Source organism: Molothrus aeneus, chromosome 26 (assembly GCF_037042795.1).
Source record: "Molothrus aeneus isolate 106 chromosome 26, BPBGC_Maene_1.0, whole genome shotgun sequence".
In the NCBI taxonomy this organism is placed as follows: Eukaryota; Metazoa; Chordata; class Aves; order Passeriformes; family Icteridae; genus Molothrus; species Molothrus aeneus.
In genome coordinates this window covers 4,585,817-4,603,448 of record NC_089671.1, presented here as the reverse complement: position 1 = coordinate 4,603,448, position 17,632 = coordinate 4,585,817, and the positions used below count along the sequence as shown (strand labels likewise).

The window sequence follows — 17,632 nt, the reverse complement described above, 5'->3', positions numbered from 1 at the left end:
TGTGCTGCCCCAAGTCTGGGAACAGCAGCCACATCCCTCAGCAAACAACTCCAAAAGGGCTTGACAGTTAAATAATTGCCTCTGCTGCCTGGCTTTTAAGAAATTAAGTGAAACTTAAACGGGAGTTCTGCAAAGTTTGATAGTCCTTCCATTTTGGCAGTCCTTCCACTGCCATCATTCATGGTGGGTGTTCAAGCTTCCAGCCTAATGGGGATTTTTGGAGGCATCAACTCAGAAAAAATGTCAACAGCAACACAGGTCAGACAAGGACATATTATTATTCACCTTTGAAAACACAGCCAGACTTCACATCTCAGCCCAGCATGCAGCAATCATTAGTCACCCTGCATAATCCCCTTGACCTATTTTTTTTTTCCTTTCACAGTGGTCACATTTGAAAATATTGTCTAGAGCTGGTTGGGCCCACACAAGGTTGTTAATTGGGACTGTCTAGCTGAGGGGTGACACAGAGGCCAAGTTCAGCACGGTGTGCTCAGCACCCTGGTGGTGATGCTGAGGGCTCCCAGGGAGGTGGTGGCTGGGAGGCCTTGTGTCACCAGTGTGCACAGGGACATTATTCCTGATGCTTCCGAAGGGGCTGGTTCTGAAGCACCTTGGTGCTTTGCTTTATCTGGAATTAAGAATTTGCCAGGAGCTGCCCCAACAGGAGAGTTGGAATGTGAGAAGTGCTAATGACATTTACTTACAGGAGTGGGGAGACCCCAGCTGGAACAATGGAACAGCCAGGAAAAGCTGCCCACACACCTCCATCCCAGAGAGCTGGGTGGGCATGGCCTTAGTCATTGGGGGATTTTAAAGGGGTTGCCATCCTTCTTGTTTCCCCTGAAGGCCGCTGCCAAAGCTGAGGGAAGCAGCACAATTCCCAATGCACTGGGGCTATCACTCATTATCATCTCACAGCAGCTGCTTTCCCTTATCCTGCAGAGACAACTGTGGGGTGGCCCTACACGGGTGGAGAGATGTGGAAATGATCTGCAAGCTTGGTACAGAGGCTTGTAACTTCAGAGAGATTTATTCCACCTCCCATATATCAGTTAAATTCCTGGAGGCTGAGGCCAGATTTATGTAGATGAAGGAATTAGCATAAAAACTATTTACAATACTTATTCCATTATTATACTATCAAAGTGCTTCACAGGCTCTAATAAATTCCTGTTGCAGCTTCTCTGGGAGCTAGAAAATTGTTATTCATCCAAGTCTGAAGATAAATTGAGCTGTTCAGGGATAAGGCCCCGGTTGGTGGCAGAGTCAGATTGGTTTCCAGATAAGCCAGGTGCCTGCATACCACTGAGGTCACAGAAGATTCCATCATGAGTGAGGACAGGTACCTGGGGCTCAGCTAGTGCCCTGTCTGCTTTTCTATCTGAGCATCTATAACAGCAGTACTTCTGTGCATGTAGGTGGAATTTGATACTGAATTTCAAAGGCTAATAATTTTCCAGAGTGCTTTTCCTTGTTCCTCTGTCTGCAGAACCTTCCCAAATGAAAGGCAGAGCAAAGCAGGGCTCCTTTGCCTCAGCCAGGGAAAGGATCAAAGCCCAGGATGGTGCTGAAGGCACATGCCTGTCTTGCTTACCTGCACTAGTCTATGAAGCTGCTGGTCCAGGGAGATTGCTAGGTGTCAAATCTACTTTAAAAAACTGCACAAGGGTGGCATTATAAGTTTGCTGCACCGTTGTACAAAAGGCATGTTCAGTTGATTAGGTCAGGCTGTGTTTTGCTGGAAGCAGCCAGTTTTGGAAATCTTGCTTCTCCCTACCACATCAGCCTTCCTGCCTTTCCCTGGTGTCTCAGGAGCCACAGGTGAGTGTGCTGTTTATCCTCCAGTCCCTACAGGCATTTTTAAAATTTACAAGGCTGAAAAAAATTTGCAATGCTAAAATTTGGAGCTGATGGTCTTGAAGCATGGTGCCTACACTGCCAAACAGAGGTGGTCAGAAATTGCTTCTCTCCTGCTGGAAGGCTGCACTTGATGTCAGGAGTGGTGCATTGAGTGCATTTGAGGTATGGTGCAGGTGAAGTATGGTATGGTCTTTGTGAAGCTGTTTCCTTGTCTGTTTTTGACCTCCTATCACAGGACAGAGCTGTGTCAGTCTGTCCTGATTATTCCTACCTTTATTAAAGCCCTGGGTGCTGAGTGTTACTGCCTGTGCTCTTGTGCTGTGCATTCAGGGATTTAGGGCAGAAGTGCTTCATGTTGCCATCATCATCTTGTAAGGAGCAAAGAACAAATGTGCTGCATTCCCTAGATCCAGGATAATCATATCTGACAGCATACTAATTAATCATCTCACAATCAGGTAATTCTTTCCCATGTAGCTGTCTAATTACTGTTTAGTAGCCCAGACTTCACTGTGCAAATAACTCATATTTTCAAGCAGGGGTTTCAAGGAGAGGAGTACAGTGGGCCATGACTCCTGGTGTAACTCCTCCATCTTCTTTGAAATACTCCTGGGATAAATTTGGTCTGTCAAATCTTTTAGTCTACTGAACCACAGAGCAGCCCTAATTGTTACCATATTGGCCACAAGGAAAGAGTGTGCCCAGCTCCACTGCTCAGTGCAATGGGCTGAGCTGCTGATAATGTGCTCACAGTGCATCCATATGTTGGCTCCCCAGGAGCTCTTCCTAACCTAGCAGATTATAAGATAATGAGCTTGAGCCATACTTTGGGGATCAATATACAGGATGCTCTTCAAAGATGGGGTTGTATATTAGAGTGTGCTGAATGTCACCATGATAGAGATTTACTTGTAAACCAGGGAAGACAGCAAAGATAAAAATTACAATTGCTTAACATGTATAGCTTGAAATTGCTTTTTGTCTTTGCCTCCAGCTCATTCCTTTCTGGTTTAGTTGGGTTTCCCAGTGTTTGTGATGTGTCCTGACTCTGTGTGTGCATGCATGAATCCAAATTCTATCCAGCCAAAAATTTAGACTCATTCAAAAAATTTAACCACACTTGGAAGAGCAGCAGAAACTTTACAATATTAATCTTTGGTGTGTCATAAAAAGAGCCTTTTTTATGGGTTTCATTAAAGCAAGACAGACCTTCATCCGTGGGACTTTTCCAGTGCAAAAATGGTTTCATACTTCAGCACTATTCCCATATGTGAAAGAAATCAGTGAAAGCTGATGCAAGGCAGTTTCCAAATTGCAGAGCTGCCTCTTGGGCTGGAAACATTATTTAGGTGTGTGTGATTTGGGCTGTTGCTAGCTATATCCCATTATATCTGTGTCAACACTATAAAACTAATCCCTAAGACATCAGCGTCCAGCTTGAACAGCATATGTACGCCTACCTTGATGTTGGCTGTGGACCCACTGATAATTTAATATCTCCCATTTTTTCAAAGCTCTGTGACCCTAACAAAGAGGTGACTTCATGTCCTGGTGTCAGGTTTACCCCAGTCATATTGCAGCAATTTTCTCATGTTTTTTATTGCTCAGTTGTACACAACTGTCTCTGTATTTGCTGCATGGTTACGCCTTCAATGTCCAGATCATCAGACCTTTGCCCAAACCAGCCTGAGAATGGCCTTGCAAACATTCTGAGGAGCTGGAGTGTGTTTGATTTTCCTTGGCTTATTTGCTTTCCATTATGTGTCTTCATGGCGATAAAAAGTGCTGCTGCCAACCTCAGGAGTGCTCCAGCTCTGCTGTGTGGAACACACAAAAGGAGGAATGATCTGCAGGCTGTGCTCCCAAAAACTGCCTCGTGGAGCTTCTCCCCAGAGGAGCCAAGAGGAGGGAAATGTCGACCACATAAATAGCAGGGGCTCTCCAAGAACGTGTGCTGAAATAAAAGCAGCTAAAAATAGTCTCTAGGACTAAATGTGAATCATCTGGAGAGCAACTCACAAAATTTTCTGCAGGAAAATCCTGAAAGGAGGAAGCCATGCTTTCAGAAGCAATCATGCAAGCTGGAAACAAATAAAGTCTTCCTATGAAAAACTGCAACTTCCAACATGTGCTCTTGGAGACAGCTCACACCCTGCCCTGGGTCTGGCTTCTCCAGTTGTGCTGGGGCTCAGTCTCATTCTTACTGGTGCAGCTTTTGGTTAAGTCTCCCAAGGACTGGCATATTTTTTTCCCAGATTTTGATCCTAAAGAACCAGAACTCCAGCAAGTGGAATCAGGCTTTTTTACAACAGCCAGTCCACAGAATTTCTCTCTCCTCCAGGCAGTTTGCAGGTGCCAGAACCATGGGAAGGTGGTAAAACTTCTTAAAAAATAGTGGGTTTGGTTGCACCCCTTCTTCCAGTGCAAATGCTTATCCCCACTGGCTTCTCTCAGCCATTCATTTGTCCCTCTTTGCCTGTTGTAATCTGCTGCTGGGCTTTACCAGAGCTATTTCCAACGCAACGCCTTTAATCCGAAATTGAAAAGTCTTTGTGCGCTGGGGCCTCAGTGTCGTGTGGTGAATATCTTAGATGCAGAGAGGGATCAAGGTGGCTTCTTAGTTACCATTAGTTAACACAACCCATTGTGGCTGATTTAATTGCCATTTATCCATGTCTTTGTGTGCCCTGCTCGGAACTGGAAATAAGGCAGAGGATAAGTAGCCATAAATAGCCGCGGTTCTGCTGTGGCACCAGGAGAAAGCTCAGCCATAGAGCAGCCCTGGTGTGCTCTGACAGGCATTGAGGAGCGGCTGAAGCCTTTCTGCAGGACAATGCTGGGCCACAAAAGCAGCAGTGGGGCCAGCAGCAGTAGGGCCAGCAGCAGTAGGGCCAGCAGCATTGGGGCCAGCAGCAGTAGGGCCAGCAGCATTGGGGCCAGCAGCAGTAGGGCCTGCAGCATTGGGGCCTGCAGCAGTAGGGCCAGCAGCAGTAGGGCCAGCAGCATTGGGGCCAGCAGCATTGGGGCCAGCAGCATTGGGGCCTGCAGCAGTAGGGCCTGCAGCATTGGGGCCTGCAGCATTGGGGCCAGCAGCATTAGGGCCAGCAGCACTGGGGCCTGCAGCACTGGGGCCTGCAGCATTGGGGCCAGCAGCATTAGGGCCAGCAGCATTGGGGCCAGCAGCATTGGGGCCTGCAGCATTGGGGCCTGCAGCATTGGGGCCAGCAGCAGTAGGGCCAGCAGCATTGGGGCCTGCAGCATTGGGGCCTGCAGCATTGGGGCCTGCAGCATTGGGGCCAGCAGCAGTAGGGCCAGCAGCACTGGGGCCTGCAGCATTGGGGCCTGCAGCATTGGGGCCAGCAGCAGTAGGGCCAGCAGCATTGGGGCCAGCAGCAGTAGGGCCAGCAGCATTGGGGCCTGCAGCATTGGGGCCAGCAGCAGTAGGGCCAGCAGCATTGGGGCCTGCAGCATTGGGGCCTGCAGCATTGGGGCCAGCTGCAGTAGGGCCAGCAGCATTGGGGCCTGCAGCATTGGGGCCTGCAGCATTGGGGCCAGCAGCATTGGGGCCAGCAGCCCTGGCCAGGCAGGAAAAGCTGATTGCAGAGGGATCCCCAGCAGAGCCCCTGGGACAGGACAGCGCTGCCATGGCCACGCTGCTGTGCCAGGAGCGGGCACTGAGCTGGCACAGGGCAGTGGAGGAGCCCTGGACACACAGACACTGCACCTGTTAAAAACGAGAGCAGACCCCCGGTACTAAAGTGATTTCATCATTTATTATAAGAAAAAGAAAGGCCTAAAGCAAGGGGGCCCGGGCCGAGCAGGAGCGTTCCTGTCGAGGATGCTGCAGCGCCGGCGCTGGGGCTGCTCAGCAGCGATGTCCCAGATGGAGCAGCACAAATTCAGTGGGTCAGAAGCCTCTTTTTATCCTGTTTTTTTGTCCCTTTGGATTGGTTTCTTTTTGGATCCTTCATGTGCATGAAGATTGAAGGCGCTTGATTGGCCCATTACAGTTGTGTCCCGGCTGGCTCGTTTCGCTTGGTGCACTTTACTGAGGTGTAATATGGTACATTGAGTACCTTTTACAATATAATAACCAAACTAACAGTACATGCTTAATGATCTATCAACTATTTTACAGCAGTTTCTAACCTATTTTTAACACACCTGCACCTCTGCTCTGCCAGCTGGGTGTGTTTCTTCTCTGTGTGTCTTGCAACTTCTCTTTTTGCATTGGCATTTCTGGCTGAGATGCTGGATGTGTCAAATTCAATGGTAAAGCTGTTTCCTCTCAAAGTTGAAATGTCCATAAAATGCTGATTTTGACAACATTTTGGCTCGGGAAAAAGGAAATTATTTGTGAATTTCAGAGTTTCTCATTTTGATGTCTTTCAAGAGTAGAAGCTTCAGTTTTTCATTTTAACTTGATTTTTATTTGTTTAATCCTTAAGAATACTTCAAGAAACTGATTGGCACTAGTCTTTACAAAATTCTTCTAGTGAGAACTTTCATATTTTCCTTTAATTCTTTTCAGGAGTATCAAAATTTCTCTTTCAGAATTCCTATTTTCAGCCTGAGGCTTGTGAAAGACAGGGCAGCTACCCAACAAAGCAATCTAGGAATATAATGGGAACGATATTTCATGAGAAATTGTTCTTTTCCATTCAGGAGAAGAATGACTAATGTGTAGTGCTTTTCTACTAGCTGTTAACAATGCATTTCGTTTTTCCTGACGTGTTTAGAAGAATGCGACAAGAGCCCCGAGGCATCTTCTAACAAAGAAACGTATCACTTGGCGTTTTTACAGCGAGCTGAGGCTTTTCTGGGTTACACCCGTCAAAGTGAAGTGGTGGGTGTACCTTCCATTATCCACCAGAAAGGAAACAGAAGGAAACGGTCTGATAAAGCCATAGTTTTATTAAGCAAATATTCCTATGTAAGGTCAAGACATTGCTGCCTGCTGAATTTATTCCAGACTTCAGGCCTGCTTTTTAAAAAGCTTTAAGTATGAAGAGATAAGGAGTTAATTTACCCTTTCAGAATTAGACCTTCTTATAGACCTTCTGAAAAATTCATGGAAATTGTGAATGGGAGAGATACATTTTTAAACATGCTTGGTTTATTTAAGTGTAATATTTGCCAGTCTTTGCTGTGATGTGTGGAGCCCTTCCCTCTCAGTTCATATCCTAGGACATCCTAACTGCTGGAAAACTGTCTTCACCCTCTGCCCTGAACCCTTGGCTCTGTATTCTTAAATGTTCCAGGCATCAGGCCCAGCTGTGCAGTGGTTTGACCTAGAAACAGAGCCTTGCCTGCCTGAGAGTGATGTGCCTTCAGCATCTGTGTGCAAAGAGCATGAGCTGTCTCAGGTGCCTCGCTCCCTGGGGTGTCCAGAAGTAGCTCCATTAACAGATGATCATCCTTTTGGCAGAACTATTCACGCTTAATCTCTTTTGGGCTGAGTGATGAAGCTGGTTGGAGGCAGAGCACTCCAGGGCTCAGTGTAAATGCAGTGCCAGGAGCTGGCAGAAGAGCAGTTTATTCTTCTTCCAGAATGTGTCTGGGCGTACAGTGAAGTGTAAAAACTCAGATGCAAAACCAGAGTTACCTTCCCGTGGTACTTTCTTGACCACTCTCCTTTTCAACCCTATTATTTGAAGTCAGGAACTGAGGCCTTCTGGGAGGGGACATTCAACCGGTTTGATCCAACCATACTACACGTGGTCTTGTACAAGGAGTTCATTTTAAGTTACTTACACACCCATAATGGTAACTGTAGGAAGAAAGAAGAGGATTAAAGTATATCCTCCCTGAAAACTTAAATATTGGGAATATTTGATATTTTCCACTTTGAGCAACCCCTGTCAGCAAAATTCACCATTCAAAAATTTCCATTGTTGCAGAAATCTGAATTATAGATGTTGGTCTAGTTTATGATTAAATTATAGAAAAGGGCAGGAAGTGTGTTTTCTATACCATTAAAATTTGAAAGATACTGAAAAATGTTGCCTACCCTAACTCAAGAAGTAATTTTCAGGCCTGTTTGTGAGCAATAGGGAAAAAAAGAAAAAAACATGTCAGATCAGTCATACTGATAATTATAAAATGCTTTGATCTGACTTCCATAATGTAAACATTCTTATTGTAGTTGACTCACCAGTAGAAACACATATTAATGTTGAACAAGGAAGCTGGAGTGCATTTAGGATCAGCTGTAACACTGGAAAATTAGATTTTTAAATGTCTGTTCACCTCTTCTGGTTTTGCACAGGCTTCCATGAGCTCTGTGAACCTTTTCCATCTTAGCCACCACTAAGCACGGAATAGCCATTAACACAATTAACACATTATGAAGGGACAACAAATTCAAAAGGATGAGAGCCCAAAATACTCCTGTAATACTCTGGGTATTACAGACCACCTGTAATACTGATTTGAGAGGTAGCAGAGAGGTCATATTTTCTTCAGATAGACAAGTTTGGTTTCTGCTGCACTTGAGACTTCTGTCTTCCTCTTATCTGACTATTTCTTGCTCTCTGAAACTTCACACATCTTGTATTTTGGACTGTGATATCTTTGAGAAAAACCTTGGCACCACAAGAGCCGAGTGTCCAGGACCTGTTGCCATAATGCAAAAGTTTAATTCTGTGTTTCTGCAGCAGTTGATTTTATGAATTCCATGTTTCCATCAAGAATCATTTACCTGCAGATCATGACATTTTGGCATAGCAGATTTTTACAGTTGTTCAGAAATAGCTGATTCAACTGCAGATTTTAGCATCAAACCTGGGGGCAGACTTCAATCCTGACATTGTTTCCGAGATCTTGGAGCAGCTCAAAGCAGGGGGGTGAGGCAGAAAGTTTATTTATTTCAAAAAAAAAGTAACATCGTTTTTAACATGTTACAATTCCAGATAGAAAATGTTTCGCTAATAAGCCATATTTCAAACTGACGAGAGCGCTTAATGGAAGTTTATCTTTACCTGAGTTAAAGCAAACGCTGCTGTTCCCAGCCCTGTGTGATGCCCGTGGCCGCGCTGAAAGGAGCATTTGATTAGGAATGCCTCGGCCAGGGCCAATCTGGGAGCTTTGGAGTCTGCCCCGGGAGCCTTGGCAACGATACACAGGAGAGCCCGCAGCAGCACAGCTCAGCACAGAGCGTGTCCCGGCTCTGCCTTCACATCCCGCGTGTGCAAGGCGGGAGAGAAACTTTGCTGCTGCCGAGACGGGCTTCAGAGACACTGCACTTCCCGTAGAGACTTTCACAGGCACTCTCAGTAAGTACAATTTTAAATTAAGGGATGGTTTTTTCCCTCTGAAGTCATCTTTGTTAAGCGTGCTGTAGTTCAGGGATAAAAATCAGGCTAAAACCCGCAGTTAAAATATACAGCAGCCTCCTTTCAGTTAGTGTGGAACTGCTTTAACCAGTCATTCACTGAGTGCTGTGGGACTGAAGGAGCCGGGTCTTAGAAAACCTTAGAGAGTGGGAAAGCAGAGCCTGACCCTTCCCCCTTTGTCAGCCTGTTGTTTTCAGGGTGAGCCCGTGGCATTGTGTGCGCAGTGGTACCTACAGCAGAGCAGGGACAGCCCCGGGCTCTGCTCATCTCCCCCTGCACGGCTGATGCAACAGGAGCCCTGCAGTGCACAGGAGCCATTCCCATCCTTGGGCACTGGAGGCAGAGACTGTGATGAAGAGGCTGGAAGAGAAAGACTGAGCTGAGCTGTTCCCTGGTTTCTAAGGTGTCTATTTTCTTAGGCAGAACTGGAATGTATTGTGAGGTTTCATTCTCACCAAGCTTTTCTGCTTTCTGAAATGTCTGTGTTTGCTTTTAGTGGAGTATGAACTGATTGTAGAAAACCTGGAGATTTATCCCAAATCAGAGGAGAGGATATGATTGTGGTTGTATGGCTGGTTTAGGATAGGGGTGTCTGCATCCATCTCTGGCCTCTGTCACAGGCTCAGTGTGGCCTCAGGGAAGGAGCTGCTCTCCCTGAGCACTGAGTGAGCCCACACAGAGCCTTTCTCCCTGGCATGTGATGTCCCTGCGTGGGCTGCACTGGCGTGGGTGGGCATGACTGCTGCTGGTGCTCATGGCAACCTCTCCCTGTGCCTGTGATGCAAACAGCAGTGGCTCAGGGATGTCTGCACTCCTGGTTGAAGCATTTTGGGGCACAGCTGTGCACAGACAGTGGCACATCCTGTGAGGTTGCTCGTTCCTATGAGGTACATGTAGGGTAGAGCTGTGGCACTCACAGCACAGCACAGGGCTGGGCTGGCCCAGCTCCCTGCAGTGGTACCTGTACTGCTCTGGGGAAAGGCCAGGGCAGTGGCACAGCTCCTCATAGGCAGTTCTCTCACAGCTCAGCTGCCTAAAGCTGGATCATGAGGAGCACAGCTCCCATCAGTGCTGGGTGGTAACTCAGGCTGCTGCCAGGAGCTGGGTGTGTCTGCTTGTCCTTCAGCCAGGGACAGGGACCCTCTGTGCCACCCACCCCAAAACAGCAGCACTTTGCAGCAGCTCCTGGTGTGGAGATGAAGCAGATCAGTCACAGAGTGCAGTGAGTGAAGGACTCAGACCTGATCCTTTGGGAATAGTGAACACTGCAGTGAGAGGAAGGGGAGTCATGACTCGATTTATCGATGCTTTTTGATCAGGCAGTTGTACAAATGCTTTCTTTGGGGAGGACTGAGTTTAAAGGAACTTAGTTCAAAGACTTCACACATCTGATGCTCAGGCCAAATCCCTGTAGCTTTGGTTCCCTGTTGGAATGAGTGTGTAGTTCAAATGCAGGCTGTCATACTTGACTGGCAGCCAGATGAGGCTGCTGCACCTCATCAGCTCTCCTTGGCCCAGAGCTGCTCACAGCAGTGTCTGTGGGAAGCCAGCTGCAACAGAGCCAGGGAGCTCTTGGGCTGAGAGGTGACAAGGATTTGGCTGGCCCCGCTCTTCTCCACTTCTAGTAGCACATGGGAGATACCAGAACCTTGCCATTTAAATCAGCAGAGCTCACTGAAATCAGCACTGGGACTGTGCACCCTAATTAACAGTCTGGCCTATCATTTCTTCAGAAAGAATCTGACAGCCCTGCTGAGTGAGAAGTGTGTCCTGTGCTCCCTTGGTGCTTGGGGTGGTGTGTAGTCTCCTTGGGTGTAGTCTGCTGTTGATTAGATGGTTTGGGGTTTCCTCTTGCCTTGGAAAAGGCCGAGCACTCCACAGCAGTATCCATATGGATATTTCTGATTACTCCCCTGCAGCCTCATGTGATGGCCTCAAGGGTTTAGTGTAGCTTTGGCTGAGCCTGTTCCTGCAGAGAACTCCTCTGTGTCACCCAAGTAACCTGTGCACATGAGCTGTGCTCTGTCTGGCTCAGAGGTGCCAGTTTGCCTCTGAACTGTGCTTCTGCCATGGCTGATGGGGAATTATTGTGGGAAAGATGCAGAATAGATCACATCCTTATCATGTTGTGGCCCAGTTCACTGTAATACTTGTTCCCTACAAGGCTGCTTAGGGATACCTAACCCATTTTTTCCCTTTGGAGAAAAATGTGGTCTTTTCGTAGCAGAAACCAGCATGGATATTAGTTAATTCCAGATCCCAACATATTGTTGTGTTTCCTGTCTGTTTCCCTCATTCATCTCAGTGTGTAAAATGTGAGGAGACTTTCCATGAGCGAGGAGCAAGTCTCTTTCATCTCTGCCTCCCTCCTCCCTCATGGAGTGTTTGTGTGTGTTAAATAAAGCATCAGGCTTGGTCAGCTCCAGCTTGGACTCATCTCCTGAGTATTAAGGACTCTCTGTCTCTCTCACTTTAATCTTCCCTCTGCTTTCTTTCTGTTCCTTCCTCTATTTTTCAGCAACAGTGCCACCTAATTAGGTCATGGATTGTTTCATACTCAGAAGCTTTCAGGAGGTTTTCCAGTAGCTGTGAGTTTTGTTATTCAAGGCACTGGTTCTGCTTGCCCAGCTTTCCTGCTTTGTGCCTCTATTAGCTGCTCCTAACGCTGAAATATTTCTCATTCACATGGCTGCAGCAGTAAAAGCCTTGTTAGTTCCATAACAAGCTGCTACTGACTCCTCAGGGAACTCCCCAAGAAACATTTTACTCTGAGATCAGTCTGCTTTTCCGCATTCCCTACTGTTTTATTAATAAGGATATTTTCCTGAGAAGGAGATTCTCACAGAAAGTTGCCTGCAGCTTCGGTGGCTGCTCCTCCCTGGAGCCCAGATAATGCCTCCTGCTTGCTCAAGATGTCAGGATCCCCATCAGGGTAACAACACACGCGTTGCTGCTTTCAGGGCAAGCAGGGGTCAGCAGCATGTCGAGACATTCCTGGGAGTGTGGCCTTTAGCTCGTGTGAAACAGACCTAATCCAAGGTGGGGCTGGCCCCAAATTTTCTCGTATCCAGATTCAAGGACTCATTTACCATGAGATGTTACTTTTCCCCACAAACAAAGTTCAGTTAAGCCTTAAGGAGTAATTCCAAAGGATGTGCTGGTCAGTATAATCAAGAGTGGCAGAATTGGATTTTTTATATCTGTAACCAAAATCTAGGAAACACTCGATACATCCAAATCAATCTGCAGCCAGAAGTCTGGGACAGAATGAGCTGTGACCAGATGCAGCCCTTATAAGTGGTATTTGTAGCAAATTGCTACCTCCTTCCTCAAAACAAAATACCATTTTTCTCCTGTTCTCTAATCCTAGATTTTAAAGCTTTTTTTTAATGGTCCTAAATTATGGTTGTGAATTATGGTATCCCCAAATATTCTTAATAGCTGTATTAATACTCAGGGGAAAAAAAAAAAAAACAACCAAAAACCAACAACCCAAACAGATGAAAGAAGGGCTGATAACTTAGAAGGATTGAAAAGATTTCTACTTTTCTTCTGAGTTAATTGAGAGCAAAGGCTGTTGCCCCTTTACTGCACAAATTTCAATTAGGCTGACAGCAGAGCTGGTCACAGAAGGCTGAATCTGGCCTGTAACAATTTGTCAAGGAAAATCTTTCCTGTTTCAATCATTGAACCTTATTAAATCAATTTCATACAATGTTTTAGTCATTGGCTTTCATTCATGCCCAACTAAAGCTTTTTTATAGCAAGCAGTGACAACAAAGTTTGCATGCTAGCAGTAACAAGACTGGCTTTGCCTGGTCACATGTGGCCTAAGAGACTGTCCAGAAATTTTCATCCTGTTGTCTGCTGGGTGAAAAGAGGGGCAGGAGTGCTTCCAACTCCTTCTCCAAGCAAGGTACCCGTGCATCCAGGTGAGATGGGGGTGTCCAAGTTTTTAGCCTGAGTCCTAAGTGTTTCACTCAGGATGTTTTGTAACACTTTTCAAAGTGAAGATCACATATGGCTGTAGAGGCACCACCTTGGCTGGCTTTTTTTCCTGTGATATTTTTTGACATTGCTTGCTAAATGTGGCTTAGCAAAAGAGTGGAGAGTGATGAAAGATGGGAGTTGGACAAGAAAACTACATATAAAGTAAAGGAAGTAAGAACTAGAGGGCAGATTTGGGGCAGTTAGGATCTGAGCACCAGGTCTGAGCTCCACTCCTGTCTCCAGAAATCTCATAAGGTAGGTTATTCAGTAAACTTTCTGGACTAGTAGATAACATCTCTTTGGCAGTGCACTTCTGCTCAAATTTGTATCCATGGTTTGTTGTGTCACCTCTGATTTCTTTTGAGATTCACTTCTCATTCCTTAATCACGTCAAGCACTTAAACCCAGTGGGAGTTTGGAGTAAGTCAAGAGTTTTGAGCTGAGTCTCTCCTGCTGTCTGAAGCTGAAATGAGCCAGCCTCAAGAGCTCCTTGAGATATCCTTTTTGAGCAGGATGTCCTGTCAGGTTTACATCGAAATTACAACTGCCTTGATAATTTTATTTTTCTCCTTCATCTGTCTGTTGCAACACCTGAGAAATCAGGGATGCAGACTGACCTCCTGGAGGAAAAGGCATGCTGCCAGGGAAGTAGGTCTCAGGTCTTTATAGAAGGAAGTGTCACATTACCAGCTGATTAAAGCCGTCTGGCAGAGCCTAAAGCACAAAGCATTGAAGCAGTAATCCAATAACTGTCCTGAGAGGAGCCTGTGTAGCCTTTGGGGTGTTCCCAGGTGAGTCCCTGCAGTGTCTGCAGCCTCAAAGGACAATCCCCTGGGTCTTGTGCATTCCTCTGAGTGTGGGCGTTTGCACTTTGCAGAAGGGATTGAGGGAAGGAAGGCTCACACAGCTCAGGGCTGCTCAGGTGATAGAAAGGCTGATGGCTCTGCCTGGGGTATCTTTAGCTCCAGCCACACAGGCAGCCTAAGAAGCCCAGCAAACTGCAGCTGGGTAGTGAATTGGTGTTCACAGCTCAACACATGAGATGAGGAGCCAGGCCCCATGGAGGCTGTGGCTCTTCTCACCCTCTCTCCTGGGTGCCTCTGCCTACCCTTTGTGGTGTGGGCTCCTGGAGAGGCTGTGTCACATCCATGTGAATGCCTTGAATACTTTGAGGTTTTGAAGTGGCATTAAATGTCTGTATTCAGGCAGCTGAAGGCAATATTCAGTCACTCTGGACACCAGGTAGGAGTTACTGATGGTGCTGATCCATCCCTGGGCTGTCAGTGCTGCCTCTGCCTGCCTGGGGCTGAGCCAGCAGGAAGGAAACAGGGAGCAGACACTCCCCATCAGGGATAACTGACAGCATGGGGCCTGTGCAGACACTGCAATTATTTCCTTCATTTTCTTTTTTCCTGGTTTTAAGATGTGTGATTGCCATAGGGGTGACCACCTACTGTTGTACTGTGATTTGAGAAAGCCTTTGAACTTGTTTCTCTTGAGCTTTGGTCACCCAGATGTAAAACAGAAGCAATTAAAACATGGGAGAAGTGAAAAGACCTGGAAGATGGATCTGGATCTGTTCAGAGCCAGCTCTGCAAAGGGGGTGGAAGAGAAGGAGGGCAGGTTTATCTCTGGGGTGAAGGGCACTTTTCCCCCAAGACTTGCATGAAGCTTTAAACCACACCTGCAGCATCCATGCTGTTTGCAGGCAGAGCAGTTGTGTCTGCAGGACAGGTACAAATGCAAACTCCTGGCAGAGCTGCCACTCAGCCATGTATCTGAAGCATTTACTTCGTATCAGTTGCTACCTACAAGTGCATGAAAGTGCCAAAATGCAGAATTTATTCTCTGTGAGCCTGGAAGATAGAACTTTTTCCTGGCAAGGAGGGGCTGGCAGCATTTGGGAAGGTATAGGAGCAGAGCAGTCTGGTAGGACACACTTCCTGTCTTGTCCCCTTTTAAGCTTGGTGGATGAAGGGCACCAGAAATTTCCATATTGTGTCCTGGCCCTGGGAAGCCTTGGCCTGCCTAGAGGCACTCAGGGGATCAACATTGTCCCCAGGCAGGGCACAACAGCACCTAACAGGGAGATGAAAGCAGCAGAGATGTTCATGAAGTGTAGCTGGGACCCTGAATGAGGGTTTTGAGGGCTAATGCCAAATGTATCTCTGTTGAAATAAAGGTTTGCTACTGATGTCAGTGGCTTTCAGACCAGGCTTGGGCAAAAGTGCTGGTGCTCACTGAGTCATTGTGGGCTGCCTTTATCTGGTGGCCAGCTTCTTTTAGCATAGTTGGATGTCAAAAAAACACATTGCTTTTCCCAGGAGCAGCAGCTGGAATATTGGTTTCAGCTGGAGAACTCTGCGATGGACTTCATTCAGGGCTTGGGGAGACTTCCAGTTTTGATATTAATAGTGATTTAATGATAAAATGGCAGCATGACTTGGGAAGGAGAGACAATTGATCCAGTGAGGCAGCCTCACAAACAGCTGTGTCCAGACTGCTGGGGAGCCAGAGCACTGCTGTTGCTCCAGGTTGCTGCCCAGGGCTCAGCCATTTGTCTGAGCACCAGTGAACAAAAGCAGAGATGAAGAAGGAAATGCATCCTCTCTTCCACAGCAGAAAATTAATTGTGAAATATTCTCGCCCCACCCTTGCCCATTACTCAGGGAGGAGGGAAGGAGTGGAGCCAAATATTTCAGGAAAATGTTTCCAGGATGAGGGTAGTTCCAGTCCTGTGCAGTATCCATCCTAGCAGGGCACTGCACTGAGTCCTGGGGGTGGCATTGCAAGAATGGGGAAAGAAGCATCTAAGTCCTGACTTTATCACTTTTCTTGTCTGAGCTTGGAGAAGTCACTTGAGAATAGTTTTAGGGCTGGAGACCATCTAGGCTGTATTCTGCTGTTCAGCAAAGCCTGTATTTCTTTGAGCTTTTATCACACAAATATGGAAGAGAAGCAATTAAAGGGTGGGAAGTAGGTGTCTGACCACCTTTAAAGGCACAGCCTGTCTCTGTCAGATTGCAGTGAAATGGCAGCAACCACTCTTTCTTTTCATGCAGGTGTTAGGAAATTACTCTGGTGGTATCCCAGCTGTGTTGCCTGGAACTTTCTTCCTTGTTCCATGTCTGCCCTGCAGCACACAACATCACCTCCAAAAGGCCAGTGAGTGAGAAAAGCTTCTCCTGGGCCATCTGGGGAAATGAGTGCAGCTGTTTGTTCACAAAACAGCAGCATTGCAGGTGAGCAGCATTGAGCCACCTGTGCAGGCTCCCTCTGCAATAACCCCAGGTTTCCTCATGTTCTTTCTGGTGCTCTCTATCTAAAAATGACTCTCTATTGGAATTAACTTGTGACATGTAGAAACTATTGCAATGATCCCAGAAGAAACCACAAACTCGAGATGAGAGTTTCTGACTGCTTCCAGTTAAACACACACAATGGGTCCATTTTACGTCAGCTGGCATTTGTCAAACTTATCAGTTTATGGTTACCACAGTGTTCTTTTGGGAACCATTAAGACTGTGTGTGTCACCCAGGGAAAAGGCCACAGGAATCCAACTCAAAATATTTGCATTGCTTGCAGCCAGGCTTCACAGCGTGGCAAGGGCAGTTCATGGTGCTGGATTTTGGAGGTGTTGGTGTAGCTGTGCCCCAGGTATTGAGCTGGGAATTAAAGACACAACAAGGGCAGAAGGTGACTGGGACTCTGTACATGTGCTGCTGAGGACAGATGGCTCACAGCCACCCCTTCCCTCCTCACTGCTGCTCAGTTTATACTCTGACAAATAACAACAAAACGACTTTATGAAAGACATTTGCATTTGTGATGTTTATAGTACAGAGCCTGTTCCTCTTACTTAACTGTATCATGAGTTAATCCATTCATTTCAGCTGCAAAGCCTGATGCTGAGTTGATTTACACTGGATAATTCCAGGTTAACTAAGCTACAGTCACTGAGCAATCCCAGTTATAAGAACATTCTTGAGTGCTGGGAGAGAAATAAGACAAGAAGGAAGCACAGGCACACCTGGCAGGCAGTCAGAGCAGTGTGAGTGTTTACAGACCTTACTGTGAAACAGGGAGGTGAGGCTGGAAAGAGCTCATGATTGTGTGCTGTATATTCAGGCTTACAGGTGGGGTTTGTGTGAAAGAGGAAAGTTTGACAAAAAGTGCTGATGAAGACCAGGCTCCTGTCCCAGTACAGACTAAAAATACATTGCATTTGTCATTGTGAACATTTGCACTTATTAATAGCCAATATTAAAAAAGCTTTCTGAGTCCATCTGTTAAAGTGTCTGGCTCAGGCAATGTATGTTCAGGGTAAGTTTTTGAAAATTCCTGCCTTGGGAAAGATTTTTTGCTGACTTTAAAATGTTAACAGCATTTTTCTGAAATTTGATAAAAATGTTTTACTTACTCAGGTTTATAAATCATGATCAAA

The 17,632-nt window shown here is 46.4% G+C and overlaps 1 protein-coding gene across 4 annotated transcripts in view; it reads left to right on the top strand.

The window, feature by feature from the left end:
- The window catches only part of RAB11FIP4 (RAB11 family interacting protein 4), a 121,367-nt gene that overhangs the window by 60,849 nt on the left and 42,886 nt on the right, over positions 1-17,632 (top strand). The window contains exon 1 of one of the 4 annotated variants that reach the window (XM_066566079.1): positions 9,061-9,137. The exons of the other annotated variants lie outside the window; for them this stretch is intronic. The gene's annotated coding sequence lies outside the window, so the exon portion shown is untranslated. Of the gene's footprint in view, positions 1-9,060; positions 9,138-17,632 lie in introns of those variants that run through there. 4 annotated transcript variants of the gene reach the window in all.